Source organism: Eschrichtius robustus, chromosome 10 (assembly GCF_028021215.1).
Source record: "Eschrichtius robustus isolate mEscRob2 chromosome 10, mEscRob2.pri, whole genome shotgun sequence".
NCBI lineage: Eukaryota > Metazoa > Chordata > Mammalia > Artiodactyla > Eschrichtiidae > Eschrichtius > Eschrichtius robustus.
This window is the reverse complement of record NC_090833.1, coordinates 95,504,758-95,528,441: the sequence shown is the minus strand read 5'-3', so window position 1 is coordinate 95,528,441 and position 23,684 is coordinate 95,504,758. Positions and strand designations below refer to the sequence as shown.

Genomic DNA, 23,684 nt, shown 5'->3' with positions numbered 1-23,684 from the left:
CCATGCCACTCTCTCACTTTGTCCCAGCTTACCCTCCCCCCTCCCCGTATCCTCAAGTCCATTCTCTAGTAGGTCTGTGTCTTTATTCCCTTTTAAAGAAATAAATTCTTCGTATATTAAGTGGTTTAAGTCTCCACAATAATATACAATATATGTGACATTTCTTCCAGAAAAGCTGTAAAAACTCAGATTTTCATTTTCACTAGCAATGTTTATATTTTTCCTCTTATATGCTCATTAGAATTTTTTCATGTCTTTTTTCAGTGTGTATATTGAGTTCTTATCCTCATTTATAATAGATTAAGTCATTTTGCTTTCCTATATGTTGCAAATACTTTTCCTAATATAGGTACTCTACATTGAATTTGTTTATAGTAGACTTCTGATAAAATTTATGGTGATTTAAAATATGTCCACAAATACTCTGATACCATTCCCTTGAAGAGATGGAGTTTAATTCCTCTATCTTCATCATGGACTGGACTTTAATGACTTCCTTTTAATGAATAGAATGTGGCAAAGTGACAATGTTTGACTTCTGATACTAGGTTATGAAAGGCATTGCTCTCTTCTCTTTCTCTCTTGAATCATTCACTCTGGAGGAAGTCAGCTGTCATGTGGTAAGGATACTCAAGCAGCCCTGTGAAGTGGCCCACATGGTAAGGAGCTGAGGCCCCCAACCAACAGACATGTGTGTGAACTTTCATGGAAGTGGATCCTCCGGCCCCAGTCAAGCCATATGACTACAGCCCTGGCCAATGGCTTGACCCCAAGGCCACCCGGCTAAGATACTCACAAAGGCCTGGCCTTCAGAAAATATGTGAGATAATAAGTATTTGCCTACTTAAACTGTTGAATTTTGTGGTAAATCTTTTTACAACATATAAGTAATATATAATTTAAAAATTTTTATTGTTAAACACAATGTATGTGCAAAAGCAAACAAAACATAGATGTACAATTTAACAAAGTATTATAAAGCAAACACTAATGTAATTACTACCCAGCTTAAGAAATTAAAAATTGCAGGTCCCCAAAAAGAATATGAGTGTTCTTTCGTGATCAAAACCCTCTTGCTCCAGTTTATGTGCAATCACAATCTTGATTGTCATAGTGATCATTTCTCTGCTTTGCTTTATGATTTTATCTCCTATGTTTACATCTCTAAACAATACAAGTTAGTTTTGCTTATTTCTGAGTTGCATATAAATGGAATCTATGGAATCATAGATATACTTTTTTATGCCTTCTTCTGTTCAACCTTTTGTAAGATTCATCAATGTTGTTGTATGGAGCTCTAGTTTGTTTACTTGCATTTCTGTAGAATATTTCCATTGTATGACTCTCCTGCAGCATATTTATCCATTTTACTATTTATGAATACTTGGGTTGTTTCTAATTTGGGACTACTATGCTTGCTTTTATGAACAATCTTGTTCATACTGTCATGGTTCATGTGCTCATGAGCTTCTCAAAGTTATATATTCCTAGGGGTGGTGATAGGAATATCACCACTTTACCATTTAATAACAACTTGTTTTCCAAAGGGACGGATTAATATGCACTGCCTCCAATGCTGAATGAGTTCTTGTTGTGACATATCCTCAACAACACTCATAACTCTAAAGGTTTTTAATGTTTGCCAGTCTGAGGGGATAGAGTGGTATCTCACCATAGTTTAATATGTACTTCCTTGAATAATAATGATTTTAAGTAAATTTTCATATCTTTTTGGCCATTTTTATTTTCTCTATTATGAAGCACCACCTATTTTCTATACGTTGCCTGCCTTCCTATTGAATCAAAGAGATTTAAAATTATATGTTTAAATTTAAAAATATATATATCTATATACATTTTAATCCTTTATTGTTTATATCTTTAGAAAATATTCTCAGACACTCATTACTTTATCTTTCAACTTTTAAATAGTGTTTTAATGTACAGAACTTTTACATTTTAATGTAGTTCAATTATAAATCTATTCCTTATGGGTAGTTATTTTCTGACTGATTTAACCAATTTTATACCACAAAGTATATATATTTTTATATATATAAAAAATATATATTATATAATATATATTTATAAATATATAATTATAATATAAATGTATTTATTTTATATTTATTATATAAATAACATAATTATAATATATAATATATTAATAAATATATCTAACTCTAATATATTATATATATAATACATATATATATATATATATATATATATATATATATATATAATTATATTACTCTAGATATATCATGTTCTTGGACTGGAAGAATCAACATTGTGAAAATGACTCTACTACCCAAAGCAATCTACAGAGTCAATGCAATCCCTATCAAACTACCACAGGCATTTTTCACAGAACTAGAACAAAAAAATCTCACAATTCATATGGAAACACAAAAGACCCTGAATAGCCAAAGCAATCTTGAGAAAGAAAAACGGAGCTAGAGGAATCAGGCTCCCTGACTTCAGACTATACTACAAAGCTACAGTAATCAAGACAGTATGGTACTGGCACAAAAACAGAAATATAGATCAATGGAACAGGATAGAAAGCCCAGAGATAAACCCACGCACATATGGTCACCTTATCTTTGATAAAGGAGGCAAGAATATACAGTGGAGGAAAGACAGCCTCTTCAATAAGTGGTGCTGTGAAAACTGGACAGCTACATGTAAAAGAATGAAATTAGAATGCTGCCTAACACCATACATGAAAATAAACTCAAAATGGATTAAAGACCTAAATGTAAGGCCAGATATTATGAAACTCTTAGAGGAAAACATAGGCAGAACACTCCATGACATATATCACAGCAAGATCCTTTTTGACCCACCTCCTAGAGAAATGGAAATAAAAACAAAAATAAACAAATGGGACCTAATGAAACTTAAAAGCTTTTGCACAGCAAAGGAAGCCATAAACAAGATGAAAAGACAACCCTCAGAATGGGAGAAAATATTTTCAAATGAAGCAACTGACAAAGGATTGATTAATCTCCAAAATTTACAAGCAGCTCATGCAGCTCAATATCAAAAAAACAAACAACCCAATCCAAGAATGGTCAGAAGACCTAAATAGACATTTCTCCAAAGAAGATACAAGATTGTCAACAAACACATGAAAGAATGCTCAACATCATTAATTATTAGAGGAATGCAAATCAAAACTACAATGAGATATCATCTCACACTGGTCACAATGGCCATCATCAAAAAGTCTACAAACAATAAATGCTGGAGAGGGCGTGGAGAAAAGGGAACACTCTTGCACTGTTTGTGGGAATGTAAATTGATACAGCCACTATGGAGAACAGTATGAAGGTTCCTTAAAAAACTAAAAATAGAACTACCATACGACCCAACAATCCCACTACTGGGCATATACCCTGAGAAAACCATAATTCAAAAAGAGTCATGTACCACAATGTTCATTGCAGCTTTATTTACAATAGCCAGGACATGGAAGCAACCTAAGTGTCCATCAACAGATGAATGGATAAAGAAGATGTGGCACATATATACAATGGAATATTACTCAGCCATAAAAAGAAAGAAAACTGAGTTATTTGTAGTGAGGTGGATGGACCTAGAGCCTGTCATACAGAATGAAGTCAGAAAGAGAAAAACAAATACCATATGGTAATACATATATATGGAATCTAAAAAAAAAAAAAAAAAGGTTCTGAAGAAGCTAGGGGCAGGACAGGAATAAAGACGCAGATGTAGAGAATGGACTTGAGGACATGGGGAGGGGGAAGGGTAAGCTGGGACGAAGTGAGAGAGTGGCATGGACATATATACACTACCTAATGTAAAACAGATAGCTAGTGGGAAGCAGCTGGATTACACGGGGAGATCAGCTCGGTGCTTTGTGACCACCTAGAGCGGTGGGATGGGGAGGGTGGGAGGGAGATGCAAGAGGGAGGGGAAATGGGGATATATGTATACATATAGCTGATTCACTTTGTTATACAGCAGAAACTAACACCTTGTAATTATGCTCCAATAAAGATGTTTATTAAAAAAAAGAAATTAGATTTACTCTAAGTGCTCAAAACACACACACACACACATGCACACACACACACAAAGAATTAATATGTAAATTTAGCAAGGCAGTTGAATACGGGTCAATATACAAAAATCGAATGCATTTCTATTTATATTTATACACAAATGATTTCTATGTATGCTACATATAGTATGCACAGAAATTTTTTTGTAAATTCCAAACTATACAAAGCCCTATGTATTACTGTTGCGTTGCACCCTACAGGCCTGCAAGCCCTGCACTTGCCCAGCCTCGACACCGAAGAAAGAGCCTGGAGTCAGCGACATAGACATCAATGGTTTAATGGATGGAGGAGCTTACACGTCCTGGAGCAACACTCCACGGCGTGCGGCAGACAGCGGGCAGGACATGGTAGTAGTCTTTGCTCCCAGGGCTCGGGGAGGTTACCGGTTATAGGGGGAATTGACATCAGGTTGGCTCATCGGTTACCAGGGAAACAAGCAGAGGGGCACGTCCCTCACCGTCCCTTTGATAAGCTATCACGGTGGAGGTGCTCTGATCTAAAGATTAGAACAATCACTAGCTGGGGCCGGGGGCTAGTATGTATTAGGAGGGAAGCTTGGTGATGTGAGTAGTGTGTAGATGAAGGAGGACTGGTCGGGCAGGGGTTGTACAGCGAGCAAGAGAAGAGCCATCTTGGGTGGCTTGATCATACAATTATTTATGTATTTCTATATATGCTGTATACTAGCAATGAAAATATTGGAAAATCAAATTTTAAAATAACATTTAAATCGTATAAAAATACTTATGAATAATTTTAACAAAATATGTGCAAGCCCTGTTCACTTAAACCTACAAAACTTTGTTGAGAGAAATAAATGAAGGCCTATATAAATGGGGTCATATATGCCATGTTCATGGCTTAGAAGACTAAACATTAAGATGTCAGTTATCCCCAAATCAATCTATAGATTCAAAGTAATCAAAATCCCAGTAAGCAGTTTTGTAGAAATTTCCAAGCTGACTTGACAAATTTTATGGAAATGGATATATTTTCCAAAAAAGAAAATGCTGGAGGTCACGACTTAACTGTAATCTACGGGAAACAAGACCCTGTGTTACTGTCATGAGGACAGACAAACAGATCAGTGGAGACTGACCCACATGTTCAACATATAACACATATAACACATACAGTCATTTGATATTTTGACAAACGAAGGTGATGATATAATTTGATGAAGAAAGGATGGTCTTTCCTACAAATTCTGGATACCCATTTGTAAATAAAAATGAACCCTGACGCTGACCATGCACACAAATATAACTTAACTTGAAATGAGCCACAGACCTATATGTAGATCATCTTCCCAATAACCCGTGAGACGAAGTCACACAAAGCTAAGCCAAGGCGTCAAGGTGCTGGGTTCTCATTGGGGCCCCATTCAGGTTGTTGGCAGTCCAGGACATTGTGGCTACAGAACTAAGGTTTCCCTGCCTGCTGGCTGGTGGCAGAGACTATTCTTGTTCTCAGGCCCACCGACAGCCTGGCAGCCAGCACGTGAGGCCCCCGCACCCGTGAGTCTCTGACATCCTCTTCTGTGACCAGTCAGAGAAAACTCTCTGCCTTTGAAGCACTCATGGAATTAAAGTGGGCCCGCCCAGATCATCTCTCTTTAGCCAGGTAACAGAAATTTCTCGTGATGCTTGTAACTTTAACCATTTCTCCTTGAAATTCCACACATTTTTGTTCCATATATATTTTAGGCCATACTTTAAAGTGCATTCAAAATTAGCCTCGCTGTATCTTTCTGGGAGGCTGATCAAATTATTATTTTGAAATGACCCCTAAGATCTAGTAAAAACTTTGATCTTCCGGTCTTCTCGTCTAACATTACCAGCTGTGTGAGCTTGCTTCTGGTTAGCATCTCCAACGCCTGTCATTTTCCCATCCTTTTAATTCCATCCTCCTTAAGTGTTCTGTTTTAGATGAGTCTTGTATTAATTTCCTAGGGCTGAAGTAACAAAACAGGGTGGCTTAAAAAAACAAAAATTTACTCCCTCACAGTTCTGGAGGCTAGAGGCCCAAAGTCAAGGTACCAGCAGGGCTCTGCTTCCTCTGAAGGTTCTAGGGCTTTCCTTGGCGTGTAACAGCACACTCCAATGTCTGCGGCATCTGCACATGGCTTCTCTGTGTGTGTCTCTGTGCCCTCTCCTCTTCTTAGCAAGATACCGTTAGATTAAGAGCCCAGACTAAATCCAGGATGATTTCATCTTGAGATCCTTAACTAAATACGTCGCAGAATAGGGAGGGTGGCAGGGAGATGCAAGAGGGAGGAGATATGGGGGTATATGTGTATGTATAGCTGATTCACTTTGTTATAAAGCAGAAACTAACACACCATTGTAAAGCAATTATACTCCAATAGAGATGTTAAATAAATAAATAAATACATAAATAAATAAATAAATAAATAAATAAATAAATGCATCGCAGCAGCACCATTTCCAAAGAAGGTCACGTTCTGAGGCTCTGGGTAGACCTGAATTCTGGGGGGATACCCTTTTCCGTAGCCCACTGGTGCATGTGTAACGTCAGCAGTCTCCAAATCTGAGCCAAATTTTGTGTAGGGGGTTGATCCTGCCCCATCCTCCGACAGGGCAACCTCAAGAAAACCAGTGCTTCTGATACAAAACCTACCGACCTCAGCCCCGCACAACGCACCATCAAAGTGAAAGCTGCAGGCTACATCTGGGCCCTAGCGGTGACAGAGGTGATCACAGGTTCAGGTTCAGATCACAGGTGACTCTCTGTTCCCAGGTACGTATTATGCCTTGGGACGTGGAGGTAGCATCCTGCAGGCTCCGCACAGCCACTGGAGCCTCCTTGCTAAGACAGAAATGACATCTTCAGGATGAAGGCAGGCCTGGCCATCTGGTGCAGGAGGAAGTAGCTTCCTGTTGTCCTCAGACCCTTGCCACAGGCAATGACACTGGAGCAGGCCACCCTCTGAGTAGACAAGAAAGGGAATTCTCTCGTGGTGTAGACAGCACTGCCACTGTCCCATGCCACACGGCCCGCCAGAGCACTGCTGCTGCCCGTACCTTACCGGGTGTCCCTGATAAAGGACAGACACAACAGTCCACACAAATGGTTGACCTTCAGGCTGTCATCTCAGTCACCTTAGCCCTTGATGCCCCAGCAAACAACCAGCATGTTTACACTCTTCGGCCATTGCCAGTGGCATGGCCATGTGGCCAGCCAACGCAGAAACTAAATTCTCATCCAAGCTTTCCCGTTTGGGAGGAAGACCTCAGGACCTCTTGCCCCCCAAACACCCCAAATATAAATGATAGTCACACATGTCTGCACATAGCAGGCACTCCTATCCCCTTTGGAGACCCAGACATTACCAACAGTGACCAAGACTCTCATTTCACTTTAAAAAACACCCAACACCAAGCTCTTGAGCAAGTCATTCAAGAGAACTTCCCTTCATCTGCCAATTTAGAACGCAGGCCTCACAGAGGACCATATGGCCTACTTATACAAGTTCAGGTTCAGGGAAATGAAACATGCACCTGTCAGTCATCAAACATCCGAAATGCATCATAATAACTTACTCCATTTTTGATGTTTGACAGCTGATAGCCTTTAAGGACCACCCCCCTCTCTTACCCCAGGGCAAGCTGATAAGAAAGGGGCACCTGCAGAGAATTCACAGCAGTAAACCCTGGCCCAGGGTAAGAACCCCACCTCCCAAACCACAGGGAAAGCCAGAGTCAGTAACTCCTCCCTGCTTCCTCAAGCCGTTTCCAGAGCTGCCTCCTGGGAGCCCACCCTGCTCTCCCAACAAAGTCTCATTATGTGAAAAATGGACCTTTTCACTCCCACTCGCTGCATGTGTGGCATCATCAGTCTTGATAATGAGAACTAACATGTTGCCTGCCATATCAGTAAACAAAGGATGTTGCAGCCATCAAGCCATCATATTACAGCCACCGGAGGGTGAGCCCTAAGGGAACCCAGGACGTAGACAAACGGGCTGCTCACTGCCACACTCTCAGCCACTGCCGCACCCCCTGGTTCTGCCAGTGTACCCTGAGGAAACACAGGATGAGAAAACACAGGATACTGGCCCCAGATATTTAAGGTGCATATCAAAGGAATGATTTCAGTGAGCCCAGGCTCTTGCATCTTCCCCAACATAGAAAAGTGCTAAATTCCATAACTTGAGAAATCTGGTTTTCTTTTATTAACAGTAATCTTTTGATGTTCTGACTACCTGGTCTTTTGTTGAGAATCTCCTATATATCCTGGCTCCCCACCCTTGCCTCTTCGGAACAGTTTCTGCAATGTCATCTGAGATGCCATGTCCCGGGCCTGAAGTCCTCAGAAAGTCCACCCAATAAAACATAACTCTCAACTTTTAGGTTGTGCATTTTTTTTTCAGTCAACAATAACCAAGCCACATTTTGGGTCAGGTTGATCCTGCCCCCTATGGTGCAACCACAAAACGCATTCATCTTCCTCTTATGATTTAGAAGCTATATGCTGTATACTATTCTTCTAGGAGTTAGACGAGAGATTACTATTTGCAGCCTGCCTTATAAAGTATACTGCTAATTGGTACATTTAGTCTTCTCCGACAATTCAAGGAGCTTAGACCTTTTAGTTCCTCATAAACCTCCCCTAGCCTAAATGCTAAAGTCATGCATTTTATTTCTACATATAGTTTAAAGTCCACAAGGCATTGTTGTTGCTGTTTTATACAGTCAATATTTAGATTTCCTCATATTTACCACTGTTGCTGCTCATCGATCTTTCCTGCTTCTCTGACATTTCATCTGTGATCATTTTCCCTCTGCCTGAAGAAGTCTCATTAGTATTACACCGAAGGTCATTTTACTTCCTCTCGCTGCTATTAAATACATTTTTCTTAGCCTTCAGTTATCTCAGTTCACTCTGATGGGTCTATATGCAGATTTATTTTTATTTACCCTGCTTGGGGTTTGCAGGGCCTTCTTGATTCCATGGAGTACTGTCCTTAGTCTATTTTGGAAAAATATCTACCATCATCTCTTCAAATGTTTCCTATGCGCCCCTGCCTCACCTACTCCTAGCATATAAAATAAACAAATACTAAAATTTTTTCATGGATCCTTTATGGCCTCGCCATTCAAAGTGTGGTCTATGACCTGACAGCATCAATATTCTCAAGAAGCTTCTAAAAACTCAGCATCTCAGGCATCCCCAGGGATCCACTGAATCAGAATCTTCATTTAAACAAGATCCACAGGTGAGTCACATCCCATTCAAGTCTGAGAAGCACTGGTCTCCATCTCTCAGCCTCTCTTCCACATTTACCACTCCTCGTCTCCCCATTCCATTGTAGATAATTACTTTTATCTTCCAGTTCACTAATTCTTTCATACTCTTAACTTCTTAATTGATGTATATAATACACATAGAACATTGCACAAGACATAAACATAAGAGCTCAGTACATTTTTACAAAGTAAATATTCATGTCACCACCGAAGTTAAGAACACTGCCAGTGGCCCACAAGCTCCCCCCACCCACCCCAGACTTTTGTGGGATTCAACTGTCCACTCTGCTATTAAATTCATCCACTGAGTCCTAACGTTTGTTATTCAGTTTTGCTACTCCAGAATTTCTTTCTACTTGGTTCTTTTCCAAATCTGTATGTCATTTTTCACGGCTTTAAGGTCTCTGTTGAAATTTATCTCCTTGAGCAGGGCAACCACAGGTGTGCTAGTGTTTGTGTCTATTAACTACAATATCCAAATCCCCTGGGACTCTACTGACATTGTCAGCTGTTTATCCTGCAGTTTCTAGTTCATGTTATCTTTTTTTCTTTTTTATGGAGTATAGTTGACTTACAACATTGTGTTAGTTTCAGCTGTACAGCAAAGTGATTCAGTTATACATATACATATATTCATTCTTTTTTACATTCTTTTCTCATACAGGTTATCACAGAATATTGGGTAGAGTTCCCTGTGCTATACAGTAGGTCCTTGTTATCTATCTTATATATAGTAGTGTGTGTATTCGTCCCAAGCTCCTGATTTATCCCTCCCCACCACGTTTCCCCTTAGGTAACCATAAGTTTGTTTTTGATATCTATTAAGTCTGCTTCTGTTTTGTAAATGGGTTCATTTGTATCTTTTTTTTTAAATTAGATTCCACATATCATATGATATTTGCTTTGTCTGACTTACTTGACTTAGTATGATAATCTTTAGGTTTTAGCATCCATTTTGCTGCAAATGGCATTATTTCATTCTTTTTTTATGGCTGAGTAATATCCCATTGTATATATGTACCACATCTTCTTTATCCATTCCTCTGTTGATGGACATTTAGGTTGCTTCCATGTCCTGGCCATTGTAAATAGTGCTGCAATGAACACAGGGGCATATGTATCCTTTCGGATTATGGTTTTCTCCAGCTATATGCCCAGGAGTGGGATTGGTGGATCATATGGTAGCTCTATTTTAAGTTTTTTAAGGAACCTCCATATTGTTCTCCATAGTGGTTGTACCAGTTTACATTCCCACCAACAGTGTAGGAGGGTTCCCTTTTCTCCACACCCTCTCTAGCACTTACTGTTTGTAGACTTTTTGATGATGGCCATTCTGACAGGTGCAAGGTGATACCTCATTGTAGTTTTGATTTGCATTTCTCTGATAATTAGTGATGCTGAGCATCTTTTCATATGCTTTTTGGCTATCTGTATATGTTCTTTGGAGAACTGTCTGTTTAGATCTTCTGCCCATTTTTTGATTGGGTTGTTTGTTTTTTTGACATAGAGCTCCATGAGCTGTTTGTATATTTTGGAGATTAACCCCTTGTCAGTTGCATTATTTGCAAGTATTTTCTCCCATTCTATGGGTATCTTTTTGTTTTGTTGATGGTTTCCTTTGCTGTCCAGAAGCTTTTAAGTTTAATTAGGTCACATTTGTTTATTTTTGTTTTTATTTTCATTACTCCAGGAGGTGGATCAAAAACGATATTGCTTCAGTCTATGTCAAAGAATGTTCTGCCTATGTTTTTCTCTAAGAGTTTTATAGTGTCTGGCCTTACATTTAGGTCTTTGATCCATTTCCAGTTTATTTTTGTGTATGGTGTTAGAGAATGTTCTAATTTCATTCTTTTACATATAGCTGTCCAGTTTTCCCAGCACCACACATCAAAGAGACTGCTTTTTCTCCACTGTGTATTCTTTCCTCCCTTGTCATAGATTAATTGATCATAGGAGCGTGAGTTTATTTCTGGGCTTTCTAACTTATTCCATTGATATATATTTCTGTTTTTGTGCCAGTACCATACTGTTTTGATTACTGTAGCTTTGTAGTATAGTCTGCAGTCAGGGAGTCTGATTCCTCCAGCTCCATTTTTCTTTCTCAAGATTGCTTTGGCTATTCGGGGTCTTTTGTGTTTCCATGTAATTTTAAAAAAACTTTGCTCTAATTCTGTGAAAAATGCCAATGGTAGTTTGATAGGGATTGCACTGAATCTGTAGATTGCCTTGGGTAGTTCATATCATCTTACCTCATGTGCCTACTTATCTCTAAGTGAGTGCTGAACACTGTATTTGAAAAGAGAGGCCTTGGGAGTTGTTAACTTTCTCCAGAAAGGATTTTCATTTACTCCCAGCCAGTAACTGGGCAGCTGCAGCCAGTTCAGGGACTGCTTACTTTCAGACCACCCTCACTCTTAGGTTGAAACTTGATAACCCACCCAACGTAAGAGGATTCACAGGGCTCCATTCCTTGCTGGCCCTGCAGTCCAACTTTTGTCTACTTGGCTATTAAGCTCTGCTCAGCCCCTTAGCTTTGTAGTAAACATCTCCAGGGCAAAAGCAGCCCCATTGTTAGGCTCAGCACTTTGATTTCTGCCATCTTCTGAATCTTGGCCTAGAAACCGTTTGCTCTTTTTAGCTCTCTGACTTGATATATATTCTAATATTTCTAATTGTCCTTCACTGACAAGTATGTGTGAATCATGTGCTCTACCATTCCCAGGAGAGAAACTTAGTGGCATCCTCTTCATCTAAACAATATATTCTCAAATTGCTCTGGAGATGTTAATTACACTTATTCCAAAGTCTTCTTTAAACAGCTAGAGTTGTTTATGTGAAATCTGTTTCATCAGGTCTTACTTTTTTTGTTTACGAGCTTAGTTCTTTTACAGAGTTAGTTCTGTTTACATATGAAACTGTTCCTGGATGTCTGCTCATCTTGATATTTGGGATGCCAGTTTGCCCACACTTTCAAAGACCTCCTTCCCTCCAGGAGGAGGACACTGCCCCCAGGTGAGAGCTACTTCCTCAATCTGCCAGCTAACACCCACTTTTGCCATTTCTCTCTGGCCAAATGCTCCCTCCCAATGCCCAAGAATCACCTCTAAAACAAATGTCCTGGCAACAGAAGGCCTTCATCATCTGAGGCAAATGCTTGCATTCTGTCGAACATGCCTCAGTTTTCCTTTGAGTTGGGCCCTCGTGGAGACTTGAAAAGGGGGAAAGAAGGGTGAGAATGCAGTAGTGAGAAGGAACTGCAAGGGGAAGAAAGACTATGAGTAGGACCAGGAGACAGGAAAGCAGGGGCCCGTGGACAAGAAAACACAGGCAGCCCACAGGGCTGGACCTCACTCTGAAAGGGTGAGAGGCTGCAGAGATGGGGCCAGGGAACAGGCTGTGGCACACTAGAGCCGAAGGGGGATGAGGAGTCTGCCCTCCACGTGGCAGGCAAGGAGGAGCTTGGGGGACCGAGCAGAATTATGTGGTCACTTGCTCTGCCATGTGGAGGGCCTGGCTTGAAGTGCCACCTGGCACAGTGGTCTGGTGCCAGGTCCACAGACCCTGGGAAACAGCAGAGGTTCCTGAGAGCTGGGTCACTCACCAGCAGGAGGGGGCCTTCTGGAAAGTCACAGTATGTAGGCAGGCAGGAGGCTTGCTCACACCCGTTCTCTGCTTTCCATACTTTGATCAGTCCCCGCTCGTCCACGGTGACAATCAGTTGCGGCCGAGGGTAAGTCACCAAATTCACCAGAGCTGCAGGCTGTAGAGGACTCGACAGATCTCCGTGCCCTAGGCAACAACAAAATTAATGTAACAACTCACATAGGGCCCATTTATTTCCTAAACACTTATTATTTTCATTCATTCGACCATCACCCAGTGCACACTGGGGACATGTAGGTGTAAAGGATATGATCCCCATCCTCACAGGCTGCACAGCATGGTAGGGAACACAACACAGAAGCAATGTGCCACCATAGAGGAGACAGGTGTGTCCTGGAGGAGAGCAGTGGCTGAGCGTGGGTGTTGAGACTGCCTGGGGTTGGTGCCATTGCAGGGGGATTGAGGGTGGGGTCCTTCATGTGCACTGGGCACAGGATGTCTGAAGCACTCCCAGTGGTTACCTATGGCTCAACTGAAGAAGGCTGGGCAGGGAGGCAGGACCCAACACTACCCACCCTGCCCGGGATCTGGGCTGTGCTTGGGACCTAGGCTGTGCTGGGGACCTGGGCTGTACTCAGGACCTGGGCTTTGCAGGGCTGCATAAAGTGAACTTCCACGTGGAACGTCTCACTTGGTCCCCAAGGAACCCAGGTTTACAGATAAGCTAATTCAGCCTTGTGGTTGTAAACAGTTTCTGTTGCATATCTGCAACTGCCCTGCTCAGAACATGCCCTTCCCAGTGGTGTACCCAGCAGTGCCACCGCGGGCCAGGCCTGGCAAAGGCCCATGCCCTGTCATGGCCATTAGCACAGAGGAAAATGACTGGTCCGAGATGGGCTGATTCCCAGATACATGGTCTCTCCCAGGATTCTGAAAGCTAGAACAGCGAGGTAAAGAGCCCGGGTCCAGCAGGCCCACGGCACATTAGGACAGGGCGTCAGAGAACCAATCCTCTAATTGCTGTTTCTGAGTTTCTCAGAGTTGCCACATGGGGTTTCTCTCCAATTTGGAGTTATTACGGTTCTTTTTCTATCAGGTGTTATCATGTTAGCATGATCTTTTTCCAATCATGATATCCCAGTATTCTTCCATTCTTTTCTTTCTTCCCCCTCACATCAACAAATCAACAGTTGATTTCTGTTGCTTAAACAGCTAACAAGACTATTACTAGTAGGAACTCGGCACCGGTGACTGGGTCATGTCAACTAGGTCTCGGAGAATACACATTATTCACCAGTGGCTAGTAGTATGGAAGTGGGCAAAGAAGCAGTGAAACTCCCCTTCCCATTTCAGAATAGAAAGTAGCAACCAGGGGAACAGAGCGCAGAAACAGGCTACATACTGCATGACTCCAACAAAATGATTGAGCTTTCTAAAAATAAAATAAGATTGGAGATGTGTTCACAAAGAGGATTAAGGTTGGCAAGCCAGGCAGAATGGGTGCAGAGGGGTCTAGCCCTGTCTAACAGTCCCACACTGTGACCAACGGACCACACTAGAGTTCAACAAACCACAGCCTGCAGCCAAACCCAGCCCACTAACCATTTTTGTATTTTCGTTAAAAAAAAAAAAATCAAAGAATATTTCATGACACATGAAAAAAACAAGAAACTCACATGTGAGTGTCCACAAGTACAGTTTTATTGGAACACAGCCACTCCCTTTTTGTTTACTTGTTGTCTACAGCTGCTTCTGCATTTCAGCCACATAGTTAAGTAGTTGCAACAGGACCATGTGGTCTACAAAGCCTAAAATATTTGCTCTCTGGCCCTTTACAGAAAAGGTCTGCCACCCCAGCACCAAAGCTCTTTATGTTCAAGTCAAGACCTTTTTGTTTTGGCAACTATGGAACCTCCCAGCCTTCAGGTCTTCTTCCAGCCCAAGAGCCCCTCATCTAAGCCTGTGTGGTCTCATGTCCACAGCCTAAGGGGGGTCTCTTTCAGGGCAACACAACTGCAATGAAACAGAAACCAGACACCTGCACCCATCAGTCACCAGGGACCTTCACTCGAAATTATAATGTCAAACATCACTGTATATGAGGAAAATAAAGCACGTGGAAGAGAAAAAAAAACATGATAAACAAATGAAAAACTGACCATGGAGGAAAGACATATGATGCAAATAACTGTATCCTTTAAACAACAAAAAAGAGCAATCAGAGAATATGAAAATGGATAGGAAAGCTTTTTAACAATTAGTACCAACCAAGTCCAAAATACTAATCAAGTTATCGAGGTTGTAACACTTAAGTTTGCAAGTGGGGTGAGTAAAAGCTGCATTATCTGGGCAAAACCACCCAGAGGCTGGCATTGGCTCCAATGTGGACATCACAGAACTGGGCATGGCAGCTGTCATCCCCTTGCATAAACAGCCTCCATCAGGCACTGCAAAAATGCCCATCTCCCTGAGGCAGGACAGCAGAGAGTCAAGGGCATTTGCGATCAATCAGACTCAAGTCTGAAGTGTGACCTGGCACAGCGACTGAGCCTCCTGCAGCTCAGATTTCTCATCTGTACAATGGGGCTCCCACTCCTCACCTCACAAGTTGGCTGTGATGGTTAAAGAGAATAAAGGCAAAGGGCCTCGCTAAGACTGAGGACATAGCAGCATCTGGTCACTTCTCATCCTGACCCCCTCCTGGACAGCTCACCTCTTGCAGATCCCAGGCACACACGGTGCCATCTGACGACACAGTGCACACCACGGACTTCTCCCGCCCATCAAACCAGTACTCTTTGGTTGAGATGCAGGCCAGCTCATCTATCTCTCCTGAAAGAGAACACAGACTTGCCTTAAGCACACACATGGATGCCTGGGATGTGAACATTCAACTTGGTGAAGGGGAGGCAGGCAAGTCATTCCTCTTCTCTCTCAGGAGCATGACAGGTGCTGATTCTGGGGACAGTGGTGGACAGAAAGAGCTGGGACTTCAGACTTACAATTTGGGTATCATGCCCAGGACTGCCTACCACCCACCAGCCATGTTACTGTGAACAACAGTTACAACATCCTTATCTCTTAGTTTCTGTTTCTTTCTACTCTGAAATAGATGTAATGATCTCTGTGAGGATCAAATGATAACACAGGTATAGAACATAGCAGGGTACGTCCTCATTATGTGGCATTTTCCAACTAATTGGCTGAAAAACCAAATCCCTAGAGATCTGACCAGGGAAAGAGTGGGAATGCACAGAGTTACCACCTTCCCCACCCCGTACCTTTGTGCCCAGCAATGGCTTTGCAGATAAAAGTCCTTCTCTGGCCACCCAGATTCCATTCGGAACTCCAGCTCGGATCAGCAGAGATAGTACTGTTTCCATGTCTGTGTGCCCAGGGTCGTCTGGGAGGCTTTACAGGAGGACCAGCGTCTCAGACACAGCTGCCTGAAACAAAGACCCACAGTCCCAGGCAGAACAGGAGTGTTTTGGCATCAATAGGCCTAGGTTTGATTCCCAGCTTCACCATCTACTAGCTTGGACAACTCACTTTGCCTATGTAGGCCTCAGTTTCCTCCACAGTTAAATGGGGATAATGATATGACACTGAACGAGTGCTCACCACATGTCAGGAATAGGTGCTTTTTGTGTTTCCAGTCAATCTATATAACAGCCCCATAAGGTCGGTCCTCATCTCCATTTTAGACATGAGAGAGAGGTTAAACAACTAACCCAGGGTCATGCAGCCTTGGTCATGCAACTGGAACTCAAGGGTCTGCATTTTTTTGAAGCCGCCAACTATTGTTGAACTGTCTATTTCTCCCTTCAATTTTGTCAGCCCTTCATGCATTTTGTTGCTTTGTTATTAGGTCCATATACATTTATAATTTTTACATCTTCTTGATGGATTGATCTGTTTATTATAAAATACCCTTCTTTGTCCCTAGTAACACTTTTTGTCTTAAAGTCTGTTTTGTCTGATATTAGCATAGTCATTCTAGCTCTCTCTTGGTTGCTGTTTGCATGGTATATGTTTCCATTCTATTATTTTCAACCTGTATCTTTGAATCTAAAGTGTGTCTATTGTAGACAGCGTATACTTGGATATTTTTAATCCCTTCTGCCAATCTCTGCCTTTTCATTGGAATGTTTAATCCATATATATTTAATACAACTACTGATAAGATAGGATTTACATATGTCATTTTGCTTATTTCTATGCATTTTTCCTTCTATTCCTCTATTACTGCCTTCTTTTGTATTAAGTATTTTCTTGTGTCCTATTGCTTTGTCATTTCTTCAACTGTATATTCTTTTAGTTCTTAGTGGTTGCCTTGGGGTTAATGGATAAAAATCTTAATTTTTGACAATCTAGTTTTGATTAATAGCAACTTAATAGTATCAAAAAACTTAGCTCCTGTGTAGCTCCATTTTATGCCCCTCTCATTCATGCTGTTATTGTCACACAGATTACCTCTTCATACATTATGTACCCAATGGAGAGTCACAATTATTGTTTTATGCAGTTGTCCTTTAAATCACATAGGAAAAAAGGAGTTACAAACAAAAGAATTCATTTATGTTGCCTTTTATATACACCCATATGGTTACTTTACTGGTGCTACTTCTTCACGTGGATTCAAGTTCCTGTCTAATGTCCTTTCATATCAATCTGAAAGACTCTCTTTAGTATTTTTTGTAGGGCAAGTCTACTAGCAACAAATTCTCAGAGCTTTTGTTAACCTGGGAATGTCTTAATTTTCTCCTTCATTTTGCTAGATATAGAATTCTTTCTTTCTTTCTTCTTTCTTTCTTATCAGTCATCAATTTTATACACATCAGTGTATACATGTCAATCCCAATCGCCCAATTCAGCACACCACCATCCCCACCCCACAGCGGTTTTCCCCCCTTGGTGTCCATACGTTTGTTCTCTACATCTGTGTCTCAACTTCTGCCCTGCAAACCCGTTCATCTGTACCATTTTTCTAGGTTCCACATACACGCGTTAATATACGATATTTGTTTTTCTCTTTCTGACTTACTTCACTCTGTATGACAGTCTCTAGATCCATCTACGTCTCAACAAATGACTCAGTTTCGTTCCTTTTTATGGCTGATATTGTATTCCATTGTATATATGTATACATATATTCCATTGTATATATGTACCACATCTTCTTATCCATTCGTCTGTCGATGGGCATTTAGGTTGGTTCCATGACCTGGCTATAGTAAATAGTGCTGCAATGAACATTGGGGTGCATGTGTCTTTTTGAATTACGGTTTTCTCTGCGTATATGCCCAGTAGTGGGATTGCTGGATCATATGGTAATTCTATTTTTAGTTTTTTAAGGAACCTCCATATTGTTCTCCATAGTGGCTGCATCAATTTACATTCCCACCAACAGTGCAAGAGGGTTCCCTTTTCTCCACACCCTCTCCAGCATTTGTTGTTTGTAGATTTTCTGATGATGCCCATTCTAACTGGTGTGAGGTGATACCTCATTGTAGTTTTGATTTGCATTTCTCTAATAATTAGTGATGTTGAGCAGCTTTTCATGTGCTTCCTGGCCATCTGTATGTCTTCTTTGGAGAAATGTCTATTTAGGTCTTCTGCCCATTTTTCGATTGGGTTGTTTCTTTAATATTGAGCTGAATGAGCTGTTTATATATTTTGGAGATTAATCCTTTGTCCGTTGATTCGTTTGCAAATATTTTCTCCCATTCTGAGGGTTGCCTTTTCGTCTTGTTTATGGTTTCCTTTGCTGTGCAAAAAAAAAAAAGAAACAGAGCTGGAGGAATCAGACTCCCTGACTTCAGACTATACTATAAAGCTACAGTAATCAAGACAATATGGTACTGGCACAAAAACAGAAACATAGATCAATGGAACAAGATAGAAAGCCCAGAGATTAACCCATGCACCTATGGACAACTAATCTATGACAAAGGAGGCAAAGATATACAATGGAGAAAAGACAGTCTCTTCAATAAGTGGTGCTAGGAAAACTGGACAGCTACATGTAAAAGAAGGAAATTAGAATACTCCCTAACACCATACACAAAAATAAACTCAAAATGGATTTGAGACCTAAATGTAAGACCAGACACTATAAAACTCTTAGAGGAAAACATAGGAAGAAAACTCTTTGACATAAATCACAGAAAGATCTTTTTTGATCCACCTCCTAGAGTAATGGAAATAAAAACAAAATTAAACAAATGGGACCTAATGAAACTTCAAATCTTTTGCACAGCAAAGGATATAGAATTCTTGATGACAATCTTTTTCTTCCCACACCTTCAATATATCAGCCCACTCCTTTTTGGGCTCCATGGTTTTTTATGAGAAATCAACTGTTAATCTCATTGGGGTTGTCCCATACATGATGAGTTGATTCTCTCTTGATGCTTTCAAGATTCTGTCTTTGGCTTTCAAGTTGGATTATAATGTGTCTCGACATGGAACTCTTTTGACTTTATCCTACTTGCAGCTCACTGAGCTTCTGGATGTGTAAATTAACATTTTTCATCAAATTTGGGAAGTTTTCAGCCATATCTTTAAATACTTTCTACTTTCTTTCTCCTCTCATCTGGAACTCCCTATTATCTGTTGCTTGCATGCTTGATGGTGTCCCACAGTTCTCTTAGGTACTATTCATTTTTCTTCATCTTTAGCTTCATTGCATTCCTCAGACTGGATAATCTCAACTGACCTATATTCCAGTTTACTGATTCTTTCTTCTGCCTGCTCAAATCAGCTCTTGAATTTTTAATTTGATATTGTACTTTCCTACTCCATAATTTCTGTTTAGTTATTTTTTTATACTTTCTCTTTATTAATATTCTCTATTAAATGAGACACTGTTCTCATACTTCCCTTTAGTTCTTTTCACGTGGTTTCCTCTAGTTCTTTGCACATACTAAAATAGTTGATTTAAAGTCTTTGTCTAGTAGGTCTGATGCCTGGGCTTCCTTGGGGACAGTGTTTATTGTTTGCTTTGTTTCCTGCATATTAGCGACACTTTATTTCTTTGCATGACATAACTTCTGTTGAAAACTGAACATTTTAAATAACATAATGTAGAACTCTGGAAATCTGATTCCACCCCACCCCCGGGTTGTTATTATTGCCGTTATTATTTTTTGTTTGTTTAGTGAAGTAACTCTGAAAAGTTTCTGAAGTAACTCTGAAAGTCTGTATTCTTTGTTATGTAGGGCCACTTATGTCTCTGCTCAGTTAAATTAATGTGCAGTAATGAGAGGACAGAGATTTCCTAAATTTCTGGAACCACTAAGTTTCCTAGTCATTGCCAAAGACTCTATGTGCAGGTTGGGGCATGTGTTCAACACTCAGCCAGGCAGTTGACTTCTCTGCCTTAGTCTTCACTTCCTGCTTCCACAGAACCTCAAGGTTAACCAGAGGTAAAAGTTTAGAGCCCTTTTATATCTTCCCTGAGTTAGCACACAGCCCTGCACAAGCACTTGGCCTTCTAGATTCCTAGGAATGTATTGGAGCTTTCCAAAACCCCTAAGGACATCACATTCCCAGCTTTTCCTTTTAAACTCTTTGGTTAGCCTATTGTTTCCTTAACTATCATTCATCAACTCTGATTAAAGACTAATTAAAAAGTTAATCAATTCTCTTTAGTTGTTTTGACAAATGCCCCAAGGTAAAGGTTTTTCACATTGGGTGAACTCCAAGCAAGGTAAAATAAAGACAGCTTACACGTGAGCTCTTCCAGGAAACACCAGACAGGTCGAACAATGACAATTCTCTGGGAATAAGGCTTTGAAGAATCTCTCATCCCATTCTTACCCTTCCAGTGACTGCGGCTCCTGCTTTCACTGTGATTGTGAACTGTTGGTATTCAAGGCTAACACAAAGCTGGAAGGTTGTTATGGGAACAGGGCAAGTGAACACTTGCTGCTCTTACTGAGAATAAGCCATTTTTTTCTTGAATAAACATTTCCCAGACTACTGTAAGTCTCTGGTTAATTTCCAGAGTTCTGTAAAAGTTGATTTTGACAATTTATGCCAGTTTTCTCATTGCTTTTATGGAGGAGAAAATTTTCAGAAGTCATTAATCCACCATTTTCCAAGAGTCTGCATCCTTAACTTGTATGTATCAATAACTACTGTGAATTCTATGATAGCAACTCGCTTATAAGGTTGTTGAAGATAAAACATTAGCTCACCCACACTATGGAGAATACTGAATCCCCACCTAGTCTGTGGACCCCAAAGTGAGTAAGACATGGTCCTTGCCCTATGAGTACTCTCAGCTGGTGGTTAGGAGGAAAAGTAAAACTAAAATTCTGGAGAGAAATGCTAAGTTTCAGAAGGGGCAGCCTATGGTGCCATGGGAGTAAAACACAAGGAGAGTGAACATCTGGGAGAGGATTAGGGAGGCCCCATGGACAAAGGCTTTCAAAATTTACAGTCATCAGAGTTGATACAGCATCAGAGGACTCCAGTCATATCTCACAGAGGAGAAAAATGAGGCTGGGTGGGAAATAAGTAGCTGACAGCCCATGGTCCCAATAAGTACAACGCAAAGAGTTTCTCTCCATTCAAAGCCTGTACATTCACCGAGCACCTATGTGTCAGGCTCTGCACTAGGCACCAGTGACCTTCTAACACACTGTGAAGGATCAGTGCTTATGTTGGATATGGGTTTTCCTGTACCCTCTGAAACCCTGTTCCTTCTACCAGAAGTAGCATACTCACAGCCTGCAGGCAGAATGGGCATCCAGATTACCTTGTCTGGCCTGCATAGGATTGGCCTATGTGAACTAGCTGCCAATACTTAAAAATCGAGAGATTTCACATACTAATTAGGTAGAAGAAGAAGATCTAACTATACTGAAATCAAATTCTCACCTGGAAAAATTTATCTGGGGCCACACAGAATGGTACTCTTCAGACAAGAATGAGCTTTCAGGGAATTCCCTGGTGGTCCAGTGGTTAGGACTCTGCGCTTTCACTGCTGAGGGCCTGGGTTCTATCCCTGGTCGGGGAGCTAGGATCCTGCAAGCTGCATGGCACAGCCAAAAAAAAAAAAAAAAAAAAAAAGAATGAGCTTTCAGCTCCACCACGGCCTTCACCATCCCTTTTATCTCTTGGACTAAGAGGCTGAGTATCAGCTGCCTCACATCATCATTCTTATGTTGTTGATTTTCTTTTAGTTGAAATAATCGGAAAGGGAAATTTCTTGTACCCATATCTCAACCTAAACAGTGTGAAAATAAAAGCTAGACTAAGAAGATAATGTGGTTTAAGAAAAAGGGGGGATAACATTTCTTTGTGGAAGTGAAGTCTATTTCTACATATTTAAGGCCATTATACATCAAACCATAAGTAGGAACCATGACCAATATTCAGAAGAAATAACACCAAGTGATTTGACCAAAAAAAGGGCAGACTGTCAACAAGGCTAAAGTGTGCACATGAGTAAAGTATGAGAAATACAAGCCTCTGAAATACAAGGATGTATCAAGTGAAAAAACACCATGGCACCAAAACCTTTCAGATAGCAATTAACAGCAAAACAATCTACTGTACACAAACAAAAAAAAATATTTGTACCTTAAACAAAAGCAAATATTTGCAATTTTACTTTTAACCAAAAATCTAACACATAGTGTGTTAAAGAGATGGCAGAATTTAAAAGGTCATGAAGCATTTTAAAGAAGTAACTTGCAGTGTTTTAAATTAGAATTGTAGAGTACATATTAAAAACGTATGACCGGTTAACCATGTTCATTTACTGTGTCCGTAAGAGTTCCTATGGGCCTGGAGAGATTTGGGGCCTAGTACCCATGACAGGTACAACATTAGAAATGACACGTGCATGTCACGATGCTCCTGGAATGCTGTTGCAGTTGTCCCAGTTCCAGAAACATAAACCCAGTGTTTTTTATATGAACATAGGTCAAGGATACCATCCCAAAGAATGACTGTATGCTAAAAAGAGTTTAGCACCAAAAACTATAAAATAGTAGTGAACCGAAAACCCATTCGTGACTTGGCTTGCAGACAGCTGAAGAATCTGCTTGAGGAACCTGGAGGTACACACAATATGGTAACACATGCATACATGTGGGGGTTAGGTGATAAGCTGCACAAGAGATTTTTTGAACTGCTGAAAGAAATATATTACTTATGTTACTCAAAGGGAAATTCCTACCCCAGCTTATCAGTAAAGATGAGAACAAAGACTAGGGTTCAGGGTTGGCATCCTACCCATTCCAACTGTGAGAATTGCCCTCCAAGGGCTTCCACAAATAGTTACACCAATCTATGAGTCAACTCATTTATTTCTTGTGACACAGTGTCTTTGAGAATCACATTTGGCAAGACATTCTCTTGCCCACTTATCTACAGAGAAATCAATTTCCAGAATTGAATGTTCTATCTAGAGTACATCCCCCAAATTGTAGAGATAAAGACTGAAATCCAATAAAAGTTCCCTTACTTCAAAATTGACTAGAGATTAACATCATTTTTCTAATTAATATTATTAGCAATAAAAAAAATGAATAAAAAGCAACAAACAGAACAGTGCTGTATGATACTGAAAAATAAATATGGCAAGATTGGCATTCCACAGTTCTCAAATATATCAATTCACAGTTATTCTAAAAATAAAAACCATCAAGCAAAGATTCCCTCCATGTTTGGAGGAAACTTCATGTGAACAGTTGTTTTCCAT

General features: G+C 40.5%; 1 long non-coding RNA gene across 1 annotated transcript in view; it reads right to left on the bottom strand.

Annotated features, from left to right (window-relative positions):
• The window catches only part of LOC137770206 (uncharacterized), a 67,132-nt gene extending 50,087 nt beyond the window's left edge, over positions 1–17,045 (bottom strand). Inside the window, exons 1-3 of the long non-coding RNA XR_011075136.1 lie at positions 16,249–17,045; positions 15,681–15,799; positions 12,966–13,153 (exon numbers count right to left, since the gene is read on the bottom strand). This is a non-coding gene — a long non-coding RNA (uncharacterized lncRNA). The remainder of the gene's footprint in view (positions 1–12,965; positions 13,154–15,680; positions 15,800–16,248) is intronic.
• Positions 17,046–23,684: the final 6,639 nt, after the last annotated feature.